The 24257-nt window shown below is 50.6% G+C and overlaps 1 protein-coding gene across 12 annotated transcripts in view; it reads right to left on the bottom strand.

Moving 5' to 3' along the window:
• The window catches only part of Inpp4a (inositol polyphosphate-4-phosphatase, type I, 107kDa), a 109586-nt gene that overhangs the window by 60241 nt on the left and 25088 nt on the right, over positions 1–24257 (bottom strand). Inside the window, exon 1 of one of the 12 annotated variants that reach the window (XM_013522724.1) lies at positions 15226–15247. The exons of the other annotated variants lie outside the window; for them this stretch is intronic. The gene's annotated coding sequence lies outside the window, so the exon portion shown is untranslated. Of the gene's footprint in view, positions 1–15225; positions 15248–24257 lie in introns of those variants that run through there. 12 annotated transcript variants of the gene reach the window in all.

The following is a 24257-nucleotide window of genomic DNA, read 5'->3' as shown; positions in this document are numbered from 1 at the left end:
ATTCATAAGTTTTAAATTGCATGCCATCCTGGCTAGCAAGATGAAATCTCACACTGTCCCACTCCATCCTGGCCAGAGCGTGACTCACCCCACTGTCCAGTGCATCCACACGGTCTACGGTACCTGCCCGACAATCACGTAAGAACCGACTCAATTACGAGGTCCCCCGCATGGTACTGCAGTGCTAATGTCAGGTAACTCCTGTTTTACCTAGAACAGTCACTGTCCTATTTATTACAATGTAGCTTTTTATTTTTATAATTGGTAATTGTTTATCTCTTGCTGTGCATGCTTTATTTTATTTTTAAAAACACTTTCAGATCCACTTTTATTTCCTTCTTTCCTTTCACACATAGAACTTCTCCAAACATGTTTCCTGCAACTAGAAAATCACTTAAAGTTGACTAGGTACGATTTTAACCCCTAAATCTTTGTTGGCATCAAAATATGAGTTAAACAGTATCAAACCCATGAAATATTTACATTGCACAGCAAGGTAAGCTTTAGAAACCTGGCAATTAAACCACTTTAAAAAGAGGACAAGACCCCCATCCCACATGCTCAGAATCAGGTGTTCACAGGTCCGTCTGGTTTAAAGGGCAGCAGAGGCGACCGGCAACTACTTCAGAGGACACTGAACACTGCGATCTGGAAACACATCATGTTGTTGCCCCAGTGTCGTGTACCTGCCACCTGTCTCCTAGGTGGGCTCATAATTTTAGAATGGCAGGCCCGCTGATACAGACAACACAACAGTTATTCTGTGGACTGTGCCTACTTTATTAATTCATCTTTATCACAAGCATGCACATCGAGGAAAAAGCAGTGTATGTAACAGTGTATGTATATTATCCATGGTTTCCGGATCCACTGGAGGCTTTAGAAGATATTCCCTGAGGACAGGGTAAGTACTACTGTCAAACAGCCAGGACCTGTGCCAACTCAGGGTAAAGGAACCCAACTCTGACGAACTGAAGCAGGAGACACTGTCATCAAGGTTCTGGGCTGACTTAGAAAGCTAGAGCGGGAACACACGGACTTGCCCAAGGACTCCACCGCCAGCAGCGCAGGGGACACTTCTCTGCTCACCCACGTCCCCCATTCCCGCCTCCCTCTGCAGGTGATTCAGGGCACATGTGGGCTCGCGCCGCACCACCTGGCTGCATTTCAGCCCCTGCCAAGGAAAGGAATCCATGAGCTCAACTGGAGCCGGACGTCCCTGGCTGGAGGGCTGGGATCACTACAACATGAGCTGGGGTGGAGAGTTCCCACAAAGCATGGGGAGGCGAGACACAATCCCCTCAACTCATCACAACTGAGAGTAGCCAAAAGAGACTGCCCTATGGCAGGTATTCCTTAAGCTATAAAAAGAAACATCAAAGAACTCCTAGGGTCAACTAGACTTTTTTAACTAGACAGAATTAGATTCTTCTTGCTTAGCATTTTTGAACTAAAGAGGTCTATAAATTAAATACAAAGAAAATCCCAACACAAGTGAACTCAGAATTATATGAATGTGATGGATGAGGCTGTTGTACAGAAACACTCACAAGAACATGAGCTTGACTGACCCCAGAAAGCCTCTCCGCCACAATCCCTACTCCATCCTCGCCCAGCCCACTCAGTGGCTATCTGGTCACAGTAGCAGTGCCCAGCAGCCACCATCGCCCAAATGAAAGCTGTCAAGCACAGCAGAGGAGCAGATCTGCACCTGACACCACTTCAACATACCACTCTTCTCCTCTGAATGAAACGAAGAGCTTTAGAATAAAACATGGCTTACTGTGTCAACACACAACTCTGACCTGCCCTGCTTTGGGTGGGGTGCTCCCACTGTGGGCCACTGTAGGTGGCATATTCAAGATGGCGCCCACCTTGCCTTCCTCCAGGGAAGAGCAATCAGCACTGCACATTATCATGTCTCCAGGGCTTCACCAGCAGCTGCTGCTTGTACTCACGAAGGATCAAGCTTTCCAACCCACGGGAGAGGGTTAGAAAGGAGGAACTGCCAAGCCTGTGATGACTTCCAGCCACCTGGCTGCCCCATCTGATCTCCATGGAGAGACACACCCTGTAGAGGGCACCCTGGGTACCCTTGCTGGGGAGGAAGTGCAAGTGAGAGCAGCCATGACAGTCTGTAGATGCAGTGCGCCCTTGGCTCCTCGGTCCTCTCACTGCACTGCTGGGTGATATTCTGCATGTATTTTACAGTGGCACCTGGGGGCCAAGCTCACCAAGATAGAAGAGTTCCCTCAAGGTCACAGCTACAGAAGGAAGCTGGGGCCTGAAACAGGCCTAACCAGTTCAGTGTTCTTTCCCACATGTAAAACAGACCACAAAGGGCTAATAAAGGGCACAGTCTTTTACACTTCTTAAGTTCCTTGCTTTTTAAGCAAATTCACACACACTCAGTTCTTTTTTTAAAAATCTTACACCAGTCTTCATTGGAATATTATTTTCTTCCCTCCAGGGCATCCTGGGAGGAAACACTTCCTTCCGTCCAGGACATCCCGGGAGGAAACGCTTCTGATGCAAGACACACCAAACACTACGTTCCTCCCGTCACCCCTACAAGTGTCCCCTGTGGCTGCGCAGGAGGTGGCCCCATCCCCAGCCTTCACATTAAGCAACAAAGACACCAACAGGAAAGGTTCTTTCCAGAGAAGAAAAAGGGAGGAACGCAGGATGCGAGCAGTATCTCGGTGTCTGTCATTCATGTGTGATTTCCTTTTCTTAAGCCGAAATTAAGGTCCTTGAAAAAATATTGTCAATGCATTTGTCAAAATGTTTCAAAATAATTTTTTTAAAAAACAAAACTTTGTGAACAAGAGAGAGGAACAGACCTGGCCAACAATACTATTATTAAAGTCAAAAAGCAAAAACGCCCTGTGTTTCTGATACTGGAGCCAGTGCCAATGGAAGTACTGCATGAAAAGCTGTATTTCAGGGAGAAAACAGAATGAACAAGGAGTTCGAGGCTGGGTCTCTGTGGTGACAGGCGGGCTCCATGGACAGGACCTCTGCTCTCTGTATGAGAACTCGCAATTTCTTCTTTTTACTGTTCTTAGCAGGTTTTATTCACTCGCTGGAGGAGGTCCCGATTTGGTAAACAAAGAACATGTCGAGACATTTTGAGGAACAGTCACCTCGCCATCAGTGGTGACACACACTCCCTTCTTCAAGGACAAAGCATGCGCCGCCCCTCTCCTTACAAAAACTCCCACATCTTCCTTCGGGTTTACCCCAGGAAGCCTCACAGGGACAGTGAACCAGCTCACACTGGGGCAGTGCTGGCTACCTAAAAACGGTGAACCAACATGTCGGCCCACGCAAATAACCTAAAGACCTGACCAGTCCTTTTCCCTAAACCTAAAAGCAAAGTTCCCTCTTGTCAGAGGAGCTCAATATCCCTGTGACCTCCCACAAAGTTTAGACCGGTCCAAGCTTGGGCCTGTGTTTGGGCCTTCAATGACCCTCAAGGCTCACAAGCGAGCAGCTGGGTCATGAGCCTGTGGTGCTATAGGGAGAGTGGATCCCCAGGAGGCTTCCTGGAGGCGTGGCAGGCGGAGGTCATCATGCGAGGTCCTTGAAGGGGATATGGGGAGCCCAGCCCCTTCCTCACTTTGCTTCCTGGCTGCTACAAAGTGAACAGGTTTCCTCTGCTCTGTGCTTCACCACAGGCCCAAAAGCAACGGTCCAAGTGCTCACAGGTTGAAGCCATGACCCAGAACAAACTCATGTTTATCTTGGGTGTCTGTCACAGCAATAGAAAGTAGCTATAACGCAGTCTTGATGCTTCACATGCTTTTTCTGAATGAGAAACTAAATCCATGCTCTGGTTTATACCGGGTCACTGAAACTACAAAGCCAGGCCTTGGTTTTGTTTACTTGACAGCGATTATGAGTGCAGTACTTTAATATCTGGGCAACCTTCAAAACTCCAGGCTAATGGAGCTTGGGGAAAACAAAGGGAAGACGCAGCTAGCAAACCTGGTAAGATAGTCTCCGGCTTGCTGTAAGCACTGGCATCTGTGCACTACAGGACCCCAGGCAAAAGTTCAGCTCCAGGCAAAGCCAGGCAGCCCAGCCCCTCACCTTGCCCCTGCTGATCTCCTCCCCATCCTCCTGCACCGTCAGCAGCAGGGCCCGGGGGCTGGCGAGGCACCTGCAGATTCACTGCAAATACGTTATTTCTTTCTAGGCTGCCACTGACAGGGTACAAGTAAGAAGAATTCAGAAGGTCTCTGTGCTTTAGATGACTGGAGGTAGGTGGGCTCTGTTTATTTTTATAATCACTAGGAAAGCCTGTTTTCTAAGGCACAAGTGTCAAAGTTGACTTCCCGAGAAAATATGGCATTATCTAACTAGTAACAAAATTCTACAAAGGGCTCTAAAAGCAAAGCAACACGCCGAGATCAATGAAATGCCGGGAAGAGAAGTTATCTTTGGAACAAGGCAGGAAGCCAGAAGACTAAGGACGACCTGCCCAAGGCCTTCAAGTGGAGAACATGAACCAACGGCTTCTGGCTTCCTCCCCACAAACTAAACTGAAGACAGGCGGCTTGGTCCTCTATGTAACTTGGAAACAGAAAGTGAGCCTGACACTTAGCATGGCTTACAACATGTAGGTCTCTGGAAAGTGGTGTATGAACTGCTGGCTTTCACGGTAAACATGGAATATCATTTTAACTATTCACTGCTGGGTGGAACAGAGCTCCGTCCAGTGCTCCACACCCTCATAACAAAAGAGGGCAGGGAAGAGAAAGGAAGAGAAAATGGGAAGAAAGGGAGGACAGGGACGGGGAGGAAGGCAGCAGTCCAGACCTTTACGGAGGACGTCTCTGGAGAGGCGAGTCTAGAGCTCTGGCCACGCTGGACTGTTTGCCTGATGCTGTCTGGTGGTGAAGGACACTGACTCCACAAATGCAAAACCCAGTAACAAATAACTAAGCAAATGCAAAACCCACAACAACCAAAGACACTACAACCACCTGGCAATTCAAGAGCCAAGCACTTTCAGGTCTATCAGCCGAAACCTTACAATGGGGCCATCTTTTGCCCCTGAGCTGGGATTCCTAGATAACCTCATTCCTAGATGTCACAGTAGCAATGACATTTCTTAAGAAAGTTGCCAGAACTATTTTCTGGTTTTCCACCTCGGTCTTGTTCTAGAAAGATTCCTAGGATGATGATGCTTTTGTTTCCAAGGAGACTGTGAATGAGTCAGGATATCTGTGTAATCAGACACCAAAAGGTACTTTTACCACTATTTCTTTTTTGGAGAAAAGAGAAACAATGCAACTGAATTCTGAAACGCAGAGATGGCGTGGAGGACAAAGGCCCTCCACAAAGTGTCTTCCTGTCACATACCGTTTGTAAAAGTACCACCACCAAGAGCAGTGACAGGAAGGCTAATTAAAACATCTACTTGTGCTTTTACATTTTTTAATAAAAATCCTTGGCAGTCAGATAATAAAGCCATCAGGGAAAATGTGCCTGTGAAGTTTATTTTTTAGAACTGATCCCATTCCCCACTGCCAGAAACTTGTAGAAAAGCTAAACACTGGAAGCCAGCACGTAGAGGGCATCTCCCAAGCCCTTCCAGCTTCCTTCCCCTGACCAACTTCTGGCCCTCCTCTAGGCCAGGACACTGCAGAGCGCAAGGCGGGAGGCCTCCGCAAGCGGAGCACTTCCCCTCTGGAGAACTCAGCTGGCCCAGGAGAAAACAGCTGTTGCCTAACGCCCTCCACTACCAACAGCCCACAGCAGGGGCCAGGGAGAAGGAGGCCCTTGGAGGCAGCTGCACACCTACAGGACAGGCGTGAGCACACGCACCATTCCGGAACACCGTGTGGGAGGGCCGGGCACGGTGGGTGCAGATAGCCGGGGTCACAGATGAGTCAGAGACGCTGCACAGATCCAAAGACCGAAAGGGCAACGAAGCTGAACCCCCACAGCACTGCTCAGCTCAGCAGCACAGGGTACCTGTTTCGTCAGCCCAAGGGAGGGGCAGAGAAATGTGAGGGCCACAGATGGCACCAGGTCGGACCCCTGGGCTCGGGCGTGGTTCAGACATTAACTTAACGGCCCTGTCTCAGGCAAATCACAAACTGCACTCAGCGTCCCCCAGCAGACGGGGCTCCCTTCGCCCCACCCTTCCCCTCCCGCCTGCTGTACTGTGCCGTGCTGGCGGGGTGCCCCCGACAATATGGATTGTGTTTACCCAGTTTTGTCATTTGCGTCTCACAACAAAGCCTGCCCACCACAGGGAAATCCTTGCTCCTCATCTCAGGGGGTCTCCGCACGCACAACAGGTCGTCTTGTCCCCAGTTAGTGTACACAACCAGTAAGAGAAGGACTCTGACCTTTCTGCAGCCCTCTCGCAGACCCGGCCCGAATGCTAAAGACTTCCGGAGCTGCAGCCCCTCAGGGAGTCATCACTCTCCCATGACCCTGTGAAGGTCAACCAAGCTTAGCACCCACTGCTTTCCTAAAGAAGGAATCTTCTCCTGTGTCCTTGCCGTTCACCAGAGCGTGACCAAGGACACTCCGTGTGGGGAGGGACGTGGGACTCTACTTTCTGCTCAACTTGCTGTGAACATAAAACATTGTGTTTATTTTTTAAAAACTTAGTTAAAAAACAAGAGGAAGACTTTCTGACACTAATTCCAAAAGGGTTTTTAGCTGCTCTACCCTAGATGGTTCAGAAAAGGGGAGAAATAAGTCATAAGAAAGCCTCTAAACATATCAGTAGTTTGGCCTTTTAAGGCATAAATTCTCAAGCTCTGCATTCATCAGATTAGTTGGGGCAATATTCAGAAAAACTTTCGAATTTCAAATAAAGTCAAATGAATATAGCACTCTGTAGATCTTAAATGAGCAACAGATCAAACCCTATGCCCAAAGAAAGGGCTATGCAGACAAAGTGCTGTGAACCTGAAACGCAGGGGAGAAACACCCCTACGACCTGACACCACTGTTTTGGGTGTGGTCAGGGATCAGGAGTGGCTCAAACTCCAAAGCGAATCTGACATTTCTTGGGTCTCTGCAGCACGTGACCCTATTCCCAGCAGGACGCACAGCAGGTCAACAGGGGGCCTCTGTCACCAGGCTGGTCCATAAAGGGGGAGAGAAAAACATCCCCCAAACTGCGTTGCAGTTATAATTATCTTCCTCACCTCCACCTCCATAATTTTGACTGTGGCTGTTTTCCCAGTCCCTTGGGGCAGACTGGCACTAACGCTGTGGGTGCTACACAACAACACTGGGACTCCACCTCCGACGCATGCTGCGATGCTAGTCTGCCACAATGCCACAGCGTGGGGCCCAACCACAGACACGCGTCTTCTCGGAGTGCTGCAGGCTGCGAAGTGCATGAGGACGGTGCGGCCGATTCTGTTCCTGCTGAGAAAGAGCTCTCTCCCTGGCCAGCAGACAGCGCCTTCTGGCTGCATCCTCACGCGGTCTTCTCCCGTGTGCTTCTTCCTCAGTGTCCCTGCTCAGAAGGCACCAGTCCCATTGGGTTAGAGCCATAGTCTACCTCTACCTCTTTACAGACGCTGACTCCAGGTATAGATAGTCACATGGGCCAGGACTTCAACATCCGTAACAACGTGCCTTATGTGGACGCACGTCTGCGCAAGTCCATCAGCAGAGCTGGTGCGTGCTGCCAGCAGAGGCCGAGGACCAGAGGAGCCCTGCCTCTGCTCACTGAGGTGCAGGCCCGCAGAGGACACAGAGAAACGATTCCGTTTCTCCCCTCCTCATACTTGACTGCAAGGGCTGGCGAGGAAGCCTGGCTTTGTCAAGCGCTTTTCAGTCATTATCTGACTGAGTGCTCCAGGTAATGCCGAAGACCCAGCGCCAGAGAGGGAAAGGAAAACGGTCCCAGTTCACAAAGTGAACAACAGCAGAACCAGGATGCCCGGCCCAGACTGTGAACCCCTGCCCACAAGGAGCTCCCTCAAGACACAGCTGTTCCCTTTGTCTTTACAACCTGGGATCTGGCGTGCACATGTCCTGAGTACAACATTGAAAACACACATTTAAAAGTAGACCCACGGGCCTACTGTGTCAGCGGCATAGCTCCTGCCTGTCAAGTACAAGGTCCTGAGTTCAATTTCTGATACCAAATAAATAAATAAATAAATAAATAAAAGTAGACCCAGCATCAAACAGATGGTGAGGCCTCCACCCGCAAGCCTGATGGAATTTCTCCTCAAGAAGAACTAAAAGACAGCAAAATTTTAATGGTTTAGGCCCCTTTAAGAAAAACCCTTTGAGGGTGACAAGGATGCAGACTCCTCTGTCTTCTTGCTCCTCTATGCCCTGGGTAATGCTTTCCTGTGCATTACGTGGACACTTTCTAGCACAACTTCTCATCGCTCCACCCTGCATCCCACACTGCTCCTGTGCAGTCCTACTCCCACTTCCGTTTTCTTCGATCACTGCTGTACCTATTGTATCTCAATGCATCGCGTACTGCAACATATACTGTCATAATTACTAGTTTATATAATTTTGTCTCTAAAGAAGCTAAGAGAAGAGAGCAAGGCTAAAGTTACAGTCAGTTGTACAGTACTGGCCTTCTTTGGCACCATGCCTGCTTCCCTTCATTTTTCCTGAGGATGTGAGTTACTGTCTGGTGTCATTTTCCTACTCTGCTGCAGCTTTGCTCCATCTGCCTGCTTTTCACTGTGACAGCCAGATATATGACCCCCTAAGAGGACTGGGCCTACAACATAATCGTGTACACATTATTTTATAAAATCGCTTTTTCAACTCAGTTTAAAAACAAAAGAACTGTAAATGTATAATATCCTTTGTAACTGCATGATTACTTTCAGTGGCACTGTTTGTTTTCTCATCTGAAATACTAAAAAAGTCTCCTCATTCACTCCTTTTTTCCCCTCTTGTTTCTGTTTTGTAAGTCTGGGAATGCTTTTATTTCACCCTCTCCTTACCCCTCCTTCCTCTCCCTCTCTCCCAGAGGCTTGAAGGTCCCCAGAACTCTTCTTATAAGGTCAACACGTTTAGGGAGAGCTTCAGAGTGTTCTCTTTTTACAGGCTACCTCTCCTACTTGACAAAAATCTCTGGGCTGCTGCTCTGGAGCTGGGGGCAGGGACAGTGGCCCGCTTCTCTGAGTGACACTTTCACTTCATAAGTAGGGTGCTTGGTGGGAGTGTTGGTCTTTGGTCTTCTCAGTTTGACTTCAAGCAAGCTTGACGCCAGATGGCAACTTAGGTGCCGTATTCTCAGCCTGGGATACAGCATCTACCAGATTAGGGCTGGACACAATCTCACCTCTGCACCCTGGAGCTCTGAGGATGTGGGTGAGAAACCCCACCAGCCTGCTCCTCCTGGGGTTGCCCTCCTGTCTCTCCAACCACAGTGGGCCAGAGCTGGCTTTCATGCTACACTGGGAAGCAGATTTGGGGTGGGAGAAGTAAGTGACATCTCACGTGCCACAAACTCCTGCTGTCCTTACTGAGAGCTGGTAGGTTTTCATGAACAGATGTTTCTCCGCTTGCTGTACGCTGGGACATGTCCCAGATATTTTAATTCAGTGTTTTCCTAAAATAATTTTCTCTAGTTACTATTGTTTCACAGAGGAGTAGATTCACAGAGCTCCTACCACCACCGTTCCAGAGGCAGATGTAAATAAAATTTTTTCTTAATTTCTTTATTCCTGGTCACACTCCACGTTAAGGAAGCTGGCAGCAGCCAGCAGAATAGAAACTGTACACATTATGAGGAAAGTTATCCCCAGAAGTCGTGCCTTTAAATATACTGTACATTATTTTTGTTAAAAATAACAGTACCCAGATATAAATTCTACTTAGCAAGCAATTTGTAAAATGTGAGGAAAATCTGCTTTCACGAGAGGGGTGCGATCACAGACCAACAAGCAGCTCGACAGGCAGAGAAGTCACACAGCCCTCCTGAGCAAAGCTCTCAGGCAGCGAATCTGCGCATGGGGGCTCACTCCATTCCAGGCTGCTGACGTGAGAAAGCCAGAAGGGTCGAAATCAACACCCAGAAGAAATGTAGTGCTCAATCCTCTCAATAAACAGCTGGCCCAGGTGGCCAGGCCTGGGAGAAGAAGGGGTCACCAACATGTACCTGGGGGTCACCAGTGCTGGCCAGCCCCAAGGGCAGTAGATGGTATCGTCAGAATCCAACTGAGGGGGCAGCCAGGAATGTGAAGATACCAGTTGTCTCAGTCACCTTCTAACCTCTGGGACACAGTACCCGACACCCACAACGTAAAGGAGGAGAGGTTTATCTGAGCTCATATTTTTCAGTCACTGCTGGCCAGCTCCAAGCAGGGAGGCGTGGTGGAAGAGTCTTGCAGAGGGGAGCTGCTCATGTCATGGTGGCCAGGAAGGACTGAGAGAAATGAGGTGCCGGGGAGGGAGATACAGCCTTCCAGCAGCCTGCTGCCCCCTATCAGGCCCCACCTCCCAATGCAAGCCAGCTATGGAGCCCCATAATCCAAACACCCTCCAAAAAGCCTGGCCGGTGAGTGCGTGAGGCTCCTGGGGGGGCATCCAGACATAAAGCATAAGGTCCGCCAACCATTTCCACCTGACAGGCAGTTGTTGGGGCCGGGGCCATCCTCAGGCTGAAGTTCCAACATAAAGCCATTGCCCATAACATCAGGGAGAGACCAGAGAAACTGGCCCCAACACCAGTTCTACCCTGCATGCAGAAGCTGCAGAATGGACTGGACCCTGGATCCCCTCTAGGACCAGACCCCTTGTCTGTATAATGGGACTACTCACCACACAAAGCCCAAGGTCAGTACTTAACACACATAGCCAGTGTTATTCCGACAGGAACCCAGCTGGGCTCTATGTCCTGTCAGGGTCTGTCCAGATGGAAAACTGATGCCAAAAGGCCCAGGGTTATGCTCCATGTACCAGGCTCCTTGGGTACCCTTTGCAAGTCAGCTCCTGACTATGCCCGCTCTCATGACCACGCCAAACCAGTCATCCCCAAAGGGCCCAGGCTCTCCAGATCCCTGTCCTCACAGTCCTCTGAGATCTCCAGGCCAGCTGAGGGCAGGCAGACTCCACGGGTAAAACCGGAGTAAGTGACAAAGGGCTTGATGCACTGGCCCTCCTGGAACAGCACATGAATGGGGGCAATGCCTTCAATGAGAGATGTTGCATAGGGAAATCTCTGGCAGCCGCTCCTAGCCAGTGAGATATAATCTGGATAGCAAGTTTTTAAAAGCAAAGCACACTAGGAGAACTATTCACTGTTCCCTGATTTTAGGGACTACCCTGAACATGAAACTCCTGATAGTTAAAAGACAGCACAGGTCCAACTCTGCCCCTGACCAGTGTGTACCTGAGGGGCTCTCGCCTGGGGCTACACTGCCTGCTTCTATATGATGTGGGGAAGAAGAGCACAGCCCAGGCGTGTGACACAGGGCCTTTGCTCGGGATACCTGCTTAAATATTAAGTGCACTCGGCTTGCTGTTCCTTTTCGGTTTTCACACATACTCGGAGGATGGGCTCACTCTCTCCACCTGCCATCAGGTTATCAACTTGCAATGTTCTTATCAAGTGAAATGTGCTGCTCCTTCCTGGCTGGGGTTTGCAAACCAGACTGCCTGTGTGTGTGTGTGTGTGTGTGTGTGTGTGTGTGTGTGTGTGTGTGCTGTAAAAAGAACAGCTAGTGGAACAGTGCCAGGACTCAAAGACTCTGATTTACTCGGTGTCCCTCGCCCGTGCTCTGCCCTGCCCTAGGTCTCTCGGCTGCTCATGACACCCTCCTGACCTGGGTGTTACTGCGCCCCTGGGTCAGAGAGCAGTATGCTTTCAGGAGAGGCATTTGCTGAAAATAGAATCCTGTTCCAAACTCAGAAAATTCAGCCACCCGACTGCTGTACCCACCCTGTGCACATCCTCCCCTCCGGAAGTGAACAAGGCTCACTCCATCACTTTGGGAAATACAATTTGATTTCGGTTAACTGAGTCTCTGCTGGCATTAGATACAAATAGAACTTATTTTTTCCACTACTGTGTGACCCAGTTTGGAATTGATGTGGTTTTTCACTCCATCAACAAAGAAATGTTAACCTTATTTCATCTCCCCCCACTGTAACTTTTTTTAATTAAGAAGCTATCATTAAAATGCTCATTTCCTTTTGAGCATGTTTTGTTTTCTAAGCAGAAAGAGTTCACACATTGTAAAGTAACTCTGGAAAAGAGACCTCTCCCAATCTGTTAGGACACCAAAGGATGCGCTGATGAAGCCGCAGCTGTTATCTGGCCAGATGCAGACAGAACCTCTCCAGACCCCTGGCCATGGCCAGCAACAGGGGAAGGCACAGCTGTTCTGGATTCTGACCTCGCGCACTTGAAAGCCCGGAAGCCACAGGCGAGTGGTGATTCTAGGGCAAGGAGATGTGAAGTCCTCGTTTCAAACAGCACGAGAGGAAGAAAGGCACCCCACGAGGACATGTAAGGGGTCAGGACAGAAGCAGACCACAGGCACCTCCACAGGCATCTCATGTGCTAACCAGGGCAGCGGCAGACTCCTCATCAGAAACCCTACGCCCCACCTGCCTATCTAACCACAACCCCACAGTGCAGGGTGTGGGGTGAAGACACCGTCCTCCCACGTGGACAGCTTCATCTTCACATGGAGTTCCTTTCTCCAGAATCAGGTTCTGTTCTCAACCTCCTCTGGAGAGATTCCCATGTAACAAGTAGCAACGTCAGAAAAAGGAAGCCGGCAGATAAACCCAGGCCTTTGGTGGCGATTCCCAACTTCCTGGGAGGGTCTGCCTGCTCTGTCCCCATCCTTCCCATTTCTGCAAATGGCACTGCCATTTCCCAGGAGGGCATGCCAAAGGCAGGGGGTCTTCCCTTCTAGCAGCCCCTGTCCAGCTCCAAGTAATGGCAAGTCCTGGCGATACTCCCAGAACTAGGGCATTTCTCGCCATAGCCTCAGCTCCCACATCAACCCCAGCCCATCTCAGGAGGTTCCAAGCTGAGAACAAGTTCCATCAGCCCCAGGCCTTTCCAGGCTGTGCACCTCCGCTCCACGAGCACATATAAGTGTTAATTCCTTGTGGATGGAGAGGATGGAAAACAGACTTTCAAGGCTGTAGCGGGGAGGATGTACAAACCCTACATAAATACCACCTCATAAAGCGCAAAAACTCTATCTCCTAGTCTCTTACCCCTATCTCCTAGTCGTTTCTCTGAACTACTTACTGCCCAGGCAGCGGCTTCCTTTAAGGAGTTCCCACTGGCTTCCAGGCTACAGAGCTCATTGCCATCAGAAACTCCTTTTCCCTCAGCCTTTTTCCCTCGGGTTACATTTTACTGCCTTTGACTAAGAGCCTTCACCGGACTGGGAGAGCAATGACAGTATTCATTCGTTCAAGGCCTGTGTGCCCATCTCCACCTTGAGCCGCTACAGAAATGACTTCATGTATAGCACCCAGAATAAAGTACACACCACCTCTGCAAATATCAGACTGTTGGAGAGCCTAAGGGTCTCCGCTGGCAGACGGACAGTGGTTAACAGTTACTCCTTGCTGCTATTGCAATTTAGGTGCCTTGCTTTTGTTGTTCAGATGAGTGCACAAACACTGAACTTACAATAACTTAACCACCTGATACTCAGGTCTTGGTTTGCAAGACTATACTCCAATAAAAGAGATGCGTATTCTTGGAAGAGACAGCTGATTTTAGGTCTGAGACAGGAAATATGTAAGACAGCCGAGAACCTCTCACCATGTCAAGTAGAGAAGTGCCTTAAAACAAACAAAAAACAACACCCAGAACGGTGAAGCACGGCGGAGTGACGAGGAGCCAACTGAAAGAGAGCTCCCAACAGCCAAGGCGGAACATTCAGGTAGTGAAATAACCCGAAGAATAAGATGAACAGCCCTAAGTCCACACTGCTGTAAATGACTAAATAAATAACAGGGGAAGAGGGGGAAAATGTGCCGCACAGTAAGTGTCCCAAATAATCTACGTCACTATTCCTCCCTCAAAGAGGTGAAGCATCACCGTAACTCCCGCTCAGCCCCACGTGCACCGCACGCAGTGGTTCCTTCCGAAGAACACAGTGCGGAAAGGGTGGGTGTCACTTCACAGCGGAGACACCCGACAAACTCCGCCTCAGCCAGAGATCCAGTCATGGTGACAGTGCGTCCTCTCGAAGGGGTGCGATGAGGACACGTCCCCTTTGTGGTCGTCTCTCCCAAGCTCACAACCCTAGTCTAGCGGTATTAGAACACATGGGACAATGTCAAATTGAAAGGCATCCAAGACCACCTGGACATTTCTCCCCAAAACTGTCAGAGCTGTCAAAAACAAAAATATTTTAAGGAACAGTCACCACCAAGAGAAGCCAAAGGAGACTTGACAAATAAATGGAATGTGCTAGCCTGGATTGGATCCTGGGACGGAAACATCACATTAAGAAAAAAGCAACATGAGTAGTACATGTATCACACTTTTTGTTTTTTCTACTGGACCATGTTTCACTAAACCCTTTACAATAAGGATTCTCATTTCAGTAACGAGGAGGACACATCCAATCTCGGTGTTCAGCACCTTCCCACGGCACCCCGCTGTGCTCCCCAGCCCTCCTGGGCTAATTCCTCCTCTGTAGCATCCTCCAGGGGCCACTCAGCACCTCACCCCTCCCTGGTCTTGCAGAGTCCTGTGCACACCTGGCTCCTCCATCTCCCAGTCGCCAGAAAACCACCAGATCCCAGACTTTGGGCTCACAAGGGCAGTGGAAATGAAACTCCAGTGGCCTGACAGAGGGCAGAAAGGGGGAGTCACAGGCTACACAGGACGGGGGCTGGGGAGTCGAGATCAGGGACCCCCGCTGGGAATCCTGAGCCCACAGGCCTCTCAGGAATCTGAAGGCCATAGGCTTGGTGCTGCCAGACCCATCCCCACACATACAGGAGCCATCAGGGAGGACAGGACCTCAGACACAGGTGCCTGGGTCACTCTGCTGACCAACATAAACTGGACAGTCAGGGCAGTGACAAGAGTGGAGCGGACAGCACAGTCCTAAGTGCAAGGAGGAGAGGTCGCCAAGCCCACTCCATCTAGAGGCCTCCAGCTCTCCTGGGAGAACCAGCTGCTCCAGAGAGTGGGAGGAGGCAGGGAGGAAGTAAGGGGACAGGAGTGTCCTGAGCAAAAGCACAGGCTGAGGGAGGAGGGTGCGGGACACATACATGGACTCCCATGGGCGCTGCGCAAAGCCAGTTTCTTCACCTTGGATGACCACACATCTTCCTGTCCAATCTCCTACGGGGGCAGAGTGGCTAACAGGAAGGTGGGACGGGGCCTGGTAAAGAAAGGACAGGAGCCAACTCAGGTCGCCATCTTCAGGGCAGGGCTGCCGGGCCCTGTGAATGACAAGGTGTAAAGCCACAGGGACGCTGGACAGTCTGCTCGAAGGAAGCAAACCAGGAAGCGGAATGGACACAGAGTAGCCTGCCCTGCCTGCTGGCTGTGCAGACAGGCTACCCCAGCACCCATGTCCGTCAGGAGGGCAGGGCAAGAGGAACGATGAGACAAGGACGGTGCCTGATCCATTGAGAGGGGGCCCCACAGCACCCCACCGGGCCCTGGCCACATGAACCACGCAGGCAGCTGCGCACACAGAAGCCTGTTTTGAGAAATGGCTGTTTCTGACCATGGCCTCACAAGACTGAAAGTGAGACTCAGTAAGCAGCACTGGCTTCCTGTCCCCAGCACAGAACCTGTGCAGGCTGCGTCACAAAATATACAGTCAAATAGACGGAAATAAGGAAACGCAAATTCAGGGTAATGTAACCTTGGAGAAGATAGAAGGAGTGTGTAGTTTCAGCTGTACTCACAACAAAAATATCTCAGGCTACATTACTTTTATTGTTTTTCATATAAAGTTTGGCCGAGTAAACATTTTTATCACTAGAAGATATAGTGAGGCACAGAGAGCTGCTTCCCCTCCTCCAGGGATTCGGCAAAGCCCAGCTGGCCGGGGGAGTGGAATGCTTAGGAATGTTCCCGGTCCAAGGCTGCCTGCTTACACTGGCTCATGTGAAGATACAACGAATACAGTCCCTGTCCGTAAATCTCTTCCTGAGGATTCATGTAAGTGGCACCATTTTATAAGGAGAACTGGGTCAGAACTGAATCCTGATACCTAAAACCACTTCAGACTGGTAAAGCCTGTGCCAACCTTAAGCCAAGTGCAGCTCCCTAAAGGAACCAGAAGCCTGAGAGGGCCCAGGATTACCCAGGGGCCACTGGTGATCCGAAGAGACCAGCATGCGTGCAAAAGAGCTCTGGTGTGAGGAGATGCACGTTCCCTGTGTGCCAAGTGACCGCGCTGGCACTGGGGCAGCAGGCACAGCAGGCTCTGAGGAAAGCACAGTTTCTTTCCCTCCAGGTCAGAGTTAGACAACCTCACTCCACTTGGGGGTGACACCAGGCCCACAATGTTCCCCCACCCTCCTACTCTCTTCCCACCTCTCCGTGAGGTCAGGGATTACCCTGAGGGACATGCAATGACACCCTGGACTTCAGGATGGACACGCCAGATGCAGGGAAATGCCATGGGTGCTCTGGCTAGCTTCTGTTTTGTCAGGACATCACTCCAAGGAGAGCCGGCCTGGAAAGGTAAGCCGCAGTGACCCTGCAGCACGCCTGTGTGAGCCAGGGAGGGTCCCAGGCACTTCTTTACTCTCGGGGTCTCCTGTCCTTCCCCTGCACAGTGGCAATAGGCTGCTGCTTCGCAGCGGGCAGCGATTCCAGCAGCGGCAGCATAATGGCACGTGACCACAGGCACTGGTGGCACCACTCCGCCCTCCTGGCTTGGAAGGCCCGAGGAGTGCAGGGGTCCCCAGCGGCCTGCTCACCCTCTCCAGGCCGGTGCAGGGTGAGTGGCGCACACACGTGGACGCGGGGCCACATAGAGCAACAAGGCAGGCTGGCTGAAGAGTGAACTCGGGACACGAGAGAGCGCGTGTGCAAAAGCACTGGAGCAGGCTGGCAGCCTCAGTCATTTGCTCCTTTGCGCTGAGGGGCACCAACACACACCTGGGCCACAAGACAGAGAAGAGACCCAAAGGACAGCAAACTCAGGTGCAGCCCTGGGTCGGCAGGGATGTTCTTAACAAGGCAGGGTGACACGGCGGTCCTTTCTACAGCAAAAAGCAGTATACTGTGCCACGGGCACTAACGACAGCGCACCAGATAAAAATCGAGACAAATCACCTCTCTCTAAGACGACTTCCCTCCTCTGCAGACCAGAAATGAGTAACAACTGGCTCATCAGCTGTCCCAGGATTAACACACAGGTCCTTGACAAACCCCTGGCACAAAGCCCAGCACCTGTCAAATGCCCAGGGGAGCCACTCTCAGGAGGATCTCCCACATGCCCAAGCAGGAGCCCTGCAGAAACAGAACGAAGGGCTTCAGGTCTGAGCAGAGGCTGAGGGCAGCTCTGGGAGCTGGCAGGGAGGGCAGCAGCTAGAGGACACTACATCTGCACTGCTGTGGGGACGCAGGCAGCCGTGACCTTGGGCAGCACTCCCTGGAGACTGCTCCCTACCCAAGGGGGCTGTTTGGAGACAGTTTCGAAGGCTTGAGAAAACAGCACCCCAGGAAAGGCTTTCTAACAAAGACACGTACTGGGGGTCTGGGGACCAGTTTTAGAAACGCGCACAGCCCACAGGACAGCTGACGCGGGAAGCCTGGCAGGGGCCCTAGGCAGGAGCTAGCCCAGGTTGGGTATATCAGGCTCCCCAGCTCACCATGGGAACCAACTCAATCCAGGTCGGCCGCCTAGGAACCAAGGAGACCGCTGGGCTGGGTTTTCATGTAAGTGACTGCCCTCTCTGGGCGGGGAACACACCTGTTGTTACCTTTGGTACTTTCATTTGCAATTGTTATTTGTTTCTGAGAAGCCCGTACATGTCAGCTCCTCTGAAGCTGTTTTGCATATCAGACAAAGACAGTCACTGGGACCCCTTGTTGACAATTCTAGGTGTCCATTCGGTTTCCTGCCATTTGGCTGCCCTTTCTGTGTTATAAACACTGTGGGCTACGTGCTACAGTGGGGATCTGTGCTTCCTGTCCCCCGTGAGAAGATCCTGAAGCAACCTACACTGTCAGCTTACAAACAGCAGGGTCACAACTCCAGTTCCCAGGCCGGGACAAGCTGGTTCAAACCAGCAATCCCATGCACAGATGCCGCAACCATACTACACCTTTCCCGTGAGGGCTCCACAACTAGAACTGGCCTGTGACACTGGGGCACAGCGGCTGGCCCCTGCAGTCCTGAGCACCCTGGTCAACTCACATCGGTGAAGCACTGTACCTGGGACACCCGCGAGGCACACACAGAAGCCCCTTTCCGGAGCACAGCAGATTCCCGTAAGTACCACCCTGCCAATCCAGGACCTCTGGGTGCTCCTACAGTCAAGGAGAGAAGGACCTGGTGTTTGGCAGGTGGTACAAATGAGCTAGGTGTGGTCTGCCCTGCCCTGCCTGGACGCTAACTGGAGTGCAGCTGCGGGGGATCTGGGGAGAACACGGCAAGGCTATGGCACCGGCTCGGCCTCTCCTGCCCTGGACTCCCTCAAGCTCCTGACAAGGGACCTGGTCCAGGTCCGCCAGACAAGAGTCAAGGAACAGAAGGCTGTTGTCGAAGCTCCCTGGACACACAGGGGTCAGTCCCTCGCCTCCAACAAGGAGTCCTCCTAATTCTGAGGCCACCAAGCTGAGGACTTTGCCAAGTAGAGCCCGTGTGCCAGGCCTGCCTGGGGCTGTGATCTGGGAGAGAGGGAGGGACAGAGCGGGGAGGACACCAAGGCTTAAACACAGTGTGGCTGAGGCAGAGGACAGAAACACCTGCAAATTAAAATGTACACTCTAACTTTAAACACATCTCTCTCAGACAGCAGGGTCCAAAATAGCACCCCCTATTTTAGGGAGTTCAAACTCAGCTCCCACTAAACAGACTCCAGGTTTAGGGGTCAGGACTGCACTGTAACCGAAGTTACGGGGTGAGGGGACTGTAGACAGCAACTCCCACCCAGCCCTATTTTGAGGACCAGGACACTGAGGCCCTCAGAGGTAATGTGGCTGCTCACAGGCCTGACTTGAAAGTCATTCTCTCCGTTCCAACTCCTGCAGCTCCCCTCCCACGGGGGCCCAGCTGTTCCACTCAGAGAGCCCTGAGCTTCTCCTCCCTCATGCAATGGTGATCTCCTGGCAGGCAGACAGACAGACAGAGACAGAGAAAGACAGAGGAATAGTTGGCACGGGATGGAGGGAGAACCCACCTCAAACTCCTTGGGCTCCTGACCTCTGGGTTGAACAAGGACAGCCACGACTAGAGGTGTAAGTCTCTGTGGTCTTGCTCTCCCACAGAGGGGTCGCTCCCCACAATGCCCATGCTGACAGGTTCTGGGGACACCAGGCAGGAGAGGGGTGATCACAGCAAAAACAGGCCTAGACCGGAAATGGAGACCTTGGTGAACCACCTGTCATCAGGCTAGTCTGGGAGCACAGTGTCTGAGAGCTTGGAGAGAATAGCCATGAGGCTATTCCTGGTAGTCACCTGCCACGTCCTGGATTTACTGGCCATGGTTTCCCCAATCTAGGCAGAAAAATCACGGTGGGCCACCAGACCTGCTCAGGACAAAGGGCCAGGAGTGAGCCTGAGGCGGGCAGTTCAGCCTCACCCAGCCTGAGTATTAAGAGCACAGTCTCTGTAGCCAGGTCACTCGGGTTCCAATCCGGCACGGCCACATAGCAAGTCACACCCAGCCAGGGTAACACCTTGAACCTGCTGCGTCTCAGCCTCCCCTCTGTGCAATGGGTACCCACATCTCTCGTGGGACTATAAGAGCAAGACCATTTAAACGCTATAAATGTACCCTGCACACAGAAACGCTAGGTAGGTGTCTGCTGCTATTATTGCTGACACTAGAGCGAAGCCACTCCGACAGTCCCAAGACGTTGGGGCTCTTCTATTCAACAGAAAAAGGAATCTGGAAATACCCAGGCCACATCAATGGGTCAGCCAGGAAGGGGCTGTAAGTACCCAAGGAACAGGGAAAATTTACAGCAGGAAAGAGGCCTGGATGAAGGCCAATTATCTATTAAAAGTACAAACTTAGCCCACTGTCTTCCCAAGCCAGGAAGAGAGGCGTTGGAGGGCCCTTCAAGCGTTTCTGGAAACAGGAAGCCAGGCAAGGCAATCCTGACCGCTCTGAGGTGGTGGTGTGCAGGGAAAACCTCTTGGGTCCCCAGGAGCCCTGCCCTGGCTCCCTCCCCTACAGGGCTCTGCCCGACTCTCAGAGCCTCTGAGACTGAACGTAGGGAAAGGGACACCAAGTAGGGCAACGAAGGCAGAGGAATGAGAACGGTGTGGCGGTCTCCACCCCAGGCGCAGGGCCATCCGAGCGGGCGAGGGGCCCTGCTCCAAGGAGCTCCTGCGCTGGCCCTCCTGGGGGACAGATGCCACCACTCCTCAAAGCGGCGCTGTGTTTCAGAGCAAGTGAAAAGCCACTCAGCGTTAGTTTGACAAATGCACTAGACTACGTGGCCTGGCAATCCCGGACCCAAAGCTAGGAGTAACCTAACACCTGAGAAGCAAAGTGCAAATTCCAGGAACTCCAACTCCCATAAAGTTTCTACAATATGACTTCTCATCACCGGGTGAACCATTTCTTTTTTTTTTATTTTATGGATAAAAGAGAAAACAAAATTTCCTAACAAAATAACAGGAGAAGAACAATAGTTAATACATTGCATGTTGTTATCTTTCATGCAGTTGCTCAGGGCACAAGCTGTGGGCATAAAAATTTCTGCAAATGATATCAGTACAAACCTTTTTTAATGAACTGAGAGACATTAACAGTAAAACTGACTCGCATTTTTTCCTTTTTCCCTTCTACCCTTTCCCCTTTCACTCATTTTAGTTCCTTTTTCCTTTTGAACAATTTCTTCCCATTTCATTATCTATTGTACATTTTAGACCTTATTTTCTCTTTCAGTTTCTCACACAGGGAGACAATACAATGTTCACAAAAGTGAGTCTGATTTATTTCACTTAAGAGTATGGTCTCAAGTTGCATCCATTTACCTATAAAAGCATCAATGAGCATTTGGGTTGTTTCCAGGATTTAGCTATGACAAATTATGCTGCCATAAACATGAGTGCACATATATTATTGTGGTATGATGTTTAATTCTTCTGGGAAGATACCCAGAAGGGGAATAGCTGGGTAGAATGGGACCTTTAATCCTAGTTTTTTGAGGAATCTCCACACTGATTTCCACAGCGTTTGCACTATTTTGCACTCCCACCAACAGTGGAGAAAGGTTCCTTTTCCTCCCGCAGCCCCTCCAGCATTTGTAATTGGTTGATTTCATGATGACAGCCATTCTTTCTGGGGTGAGAGGAATCTCAGTGGTGTTTTAATTTGCATCTCTTGAATGATCAGAGATGTTGAACATTTTTTTCATATATTTATCTGCCTTCTGTATTTCTTCATCTGAGATATGTATATTCATTTCAGATGCCCATTTCTGGACTGGGTCTTTGAGTTTGGGGGATCTGATTTTTTTCAATTCTTCATATGTTCTAGATAGAAGTCCTTGTCTGAGGGACAGTTGGCTAAAATTTTTTCCTATTCTGTGGGTTGTCTTTTTACTCTCTTCATTTCTTTTGCTGTACAAAAGCTTTTTAATAAGATGAGGTCCCAGTTGTTGATTCTTTGAAGTATTTCCCATGAGGTCTGGGTTTTGTTCATGAACTCTCTGCCTGCCTCTGTGTTTTCAGGATTTCTACCTACTTTCTCTTCCAGATTTAGTGTTTCTGTTTGAATATTTAGAACTTTGATCCATTTTGACTTTAGTTTAGGGCACAGTGATAAACATGGGTCTAGTTTTCTAATTAAATTCTTTAAAATTCTTTTTTAGGTTAAAAAATTTTCAGGTGGCAAGCCTGACTCATTTCATTAAGGGGGAAATGTCATTGCAAAATGTCACTGCAAAGGAAACTTGTTATCAACAAAGCTTTGTGTTTTCAGCAAGATTCTGCCATCAAATCTGGACTACTGCGGGTAGAATAAACATTTGTGGATTAGCCCTAGTGAACAAATGAGAAGGAAGTGTATTTGTGGGGAAAAAATTAAAATAAAAACCATTATAACCACTCCACACCTTTATGTGGAATTACTGGCAACCTGGGGACACACAGCCCACTTCCCAGCCTGCCAGGGGCCTGTGCTTCTCCACCCAGGGTGCTGCTCCCCTCAGCGTGGCCCCAGGTGTGGGAAGCAGGATGCCGTGAGCTGCAGAGCTCTACCCTTCCCCACATACCCCAGGGCCACTAGGATCTCTCCTGGCTACTAGGATCTCTCCTGGCTACTAGGATCTCTCCTGGCTACTAGGATCTCTCCTGGCTACTAGGATCTCTCTTGGCTACTAGGATCTCTCCTGGCTACTAGGATCTCTCCTGGCTAGTAGGGCCTCAAGGGGATCTACTGATGGCTGAAATTTAAAAATAGAAAGTTCAATGTGTTGCTAAATCTCCCATATCATTTTAGCCAGATTAAATTTATTTTGTACCATATCCTCATCCTGTGTTACCTATGACTTCACTTTATCCAAGATCTATGCTGCCTCTGCTACCTCATCTGTCAGCTCTACTGGCAAAGAACTGAGTTTAAAACAGCTGGGGAGATGACTTAGGTACCTGAAATGCAGCCCGATTTTTTTTCATTTGTTTTCAGCAGTACTAGGGATTTAACCCAGGGCCTTCTCGGTGAGCTACATCCCCAGCCCTTTTTTGTGGTTTTGAGAAAGAATCGCGCTAAGTTTTTCTAAACTGCCGGCCCCAGCCTCCCAGAGTGCTGGGATTACCAGCCTGTGCCCAAACCGGGGTACAGCACAGGCTCTCCTGACTCGTCAACCTCAGGGGCTGCTGCCCTGTCCACGGTGCTCTGAGCACAAAGAGGACACAGCGCACGGGTCACCAGGCTGGTCTTCTGGCCCACCTACCTGTCCTCGCTCCCTGTGCACCACACCCACAGGCTGCTTCTCCAGGCCCCAGAGGCGGCTCTCCAAGCCTGGCTCAGGTTGCTCCTCCGCCTGCAGTATCCTGCCTGCTCTCGTGTGCCTGACCATTCCCATTTTGTCAGGGCTGATCTTGACCATCCGCCTAATTGCAGATTAACAAAGCCAAACTCTGGGTGTGCCAGGAGGGTGTTTCTAGCGATAACTGGCCTGTGGGACAGGCAACTGAGGGCGGGGGACTGCCCCGAATGTGGGTGGCACCGTCCCAGAGTGGGAGCCAGATGGAACAGAAGCAGGAGGACGCTGCCAGCACCAGCTCTCCAGCTCCCTCTCCTTTCTGGTTACCACGAGGTGAGGGTGGCTTTGCTCCACCACGACATATCTGCCTCACCACAGGCCAACAGCACAGCTGACCCAAAGAAATACTTCCTCCTTCACGTTGCTTTTCTCAGGAATTTTGTCAGCCGTAGTGCACTGACAAGTGGTGGTCAACTTATAACCCCCAGCTGAACTGAGTAGGCGTGGTGCTGGCTGGGGGAGGCCCACCTGGGAACTGTTGCCAGCAGCGTAAGAGGCAGAACTGAAGAAGAAGAAGGAGGCTGTTGGGAGAGGAGAGAGACTGTTGGGAGCTGGCGGAAGATGTAAGGAGCTGTTGGTTCTTTTGGAGGAGCTCGTCATGCTGGCTTTCCTGATAAACTTAGCTGTTTTCATCCTCTGAGGAGCTTGGGACCTTGTTGGCACTGAGAATAGCTTCAGTTTCTTTCGGGGAGCTCTCGTCCTCACCTTGAGCATCACTTCCTGGCTCCAGAGGGGAAGATGGTGCACTGCTGGTTCCTGGGAGAAGCTTGCTGCATTGGCTTCCCTGATGGGAACTTGGCTGTCTTGATCACTGGAGGAGCTCGGGACCTCACTGTTGCTGAGAATGGCTGTGGTACCTTTCGGGGGAGCTCTGGTTCTTCTGAGCGTCGTTTCCTGGTTCCGGTGTAGATCCCTCGGCCTGCTGGCACAGATCCTTCATCCCGCTGGCACAGACTTTCTGGATTCCACCACTGACTTTTAGGCCTTCCCAGCGCAGATCCATGAAACAGGCCTGCATAAGATATTGTTATGGGCTCTGGGCTTCCAGTTGGATTTGTGGGAGGCATTGTTATAAGCTCTAGGTCTTAACTTGGACTCATGCAGGACA

The sequence above is a fragment of the Chinchilla lanigera genome, unplaced genomic scaffold, assembly GCF_000276665.1.
Source record: "Chinchilla lanigera isolate Chin_1 unplaced genomic scaffold, ChiLan1.0 scaffold00069, whole genome shotgun sequence".
Classification (NCBI taxonomy): Eukaryota; Metazoa; Chordata; class Mammalia; order Rodentia; family Chinchillidae; genus Chinchilla; species Chinchilla lanigera.
This window is presented reverse-complemented; position numbering and strand designations above follow the sequence as displayed.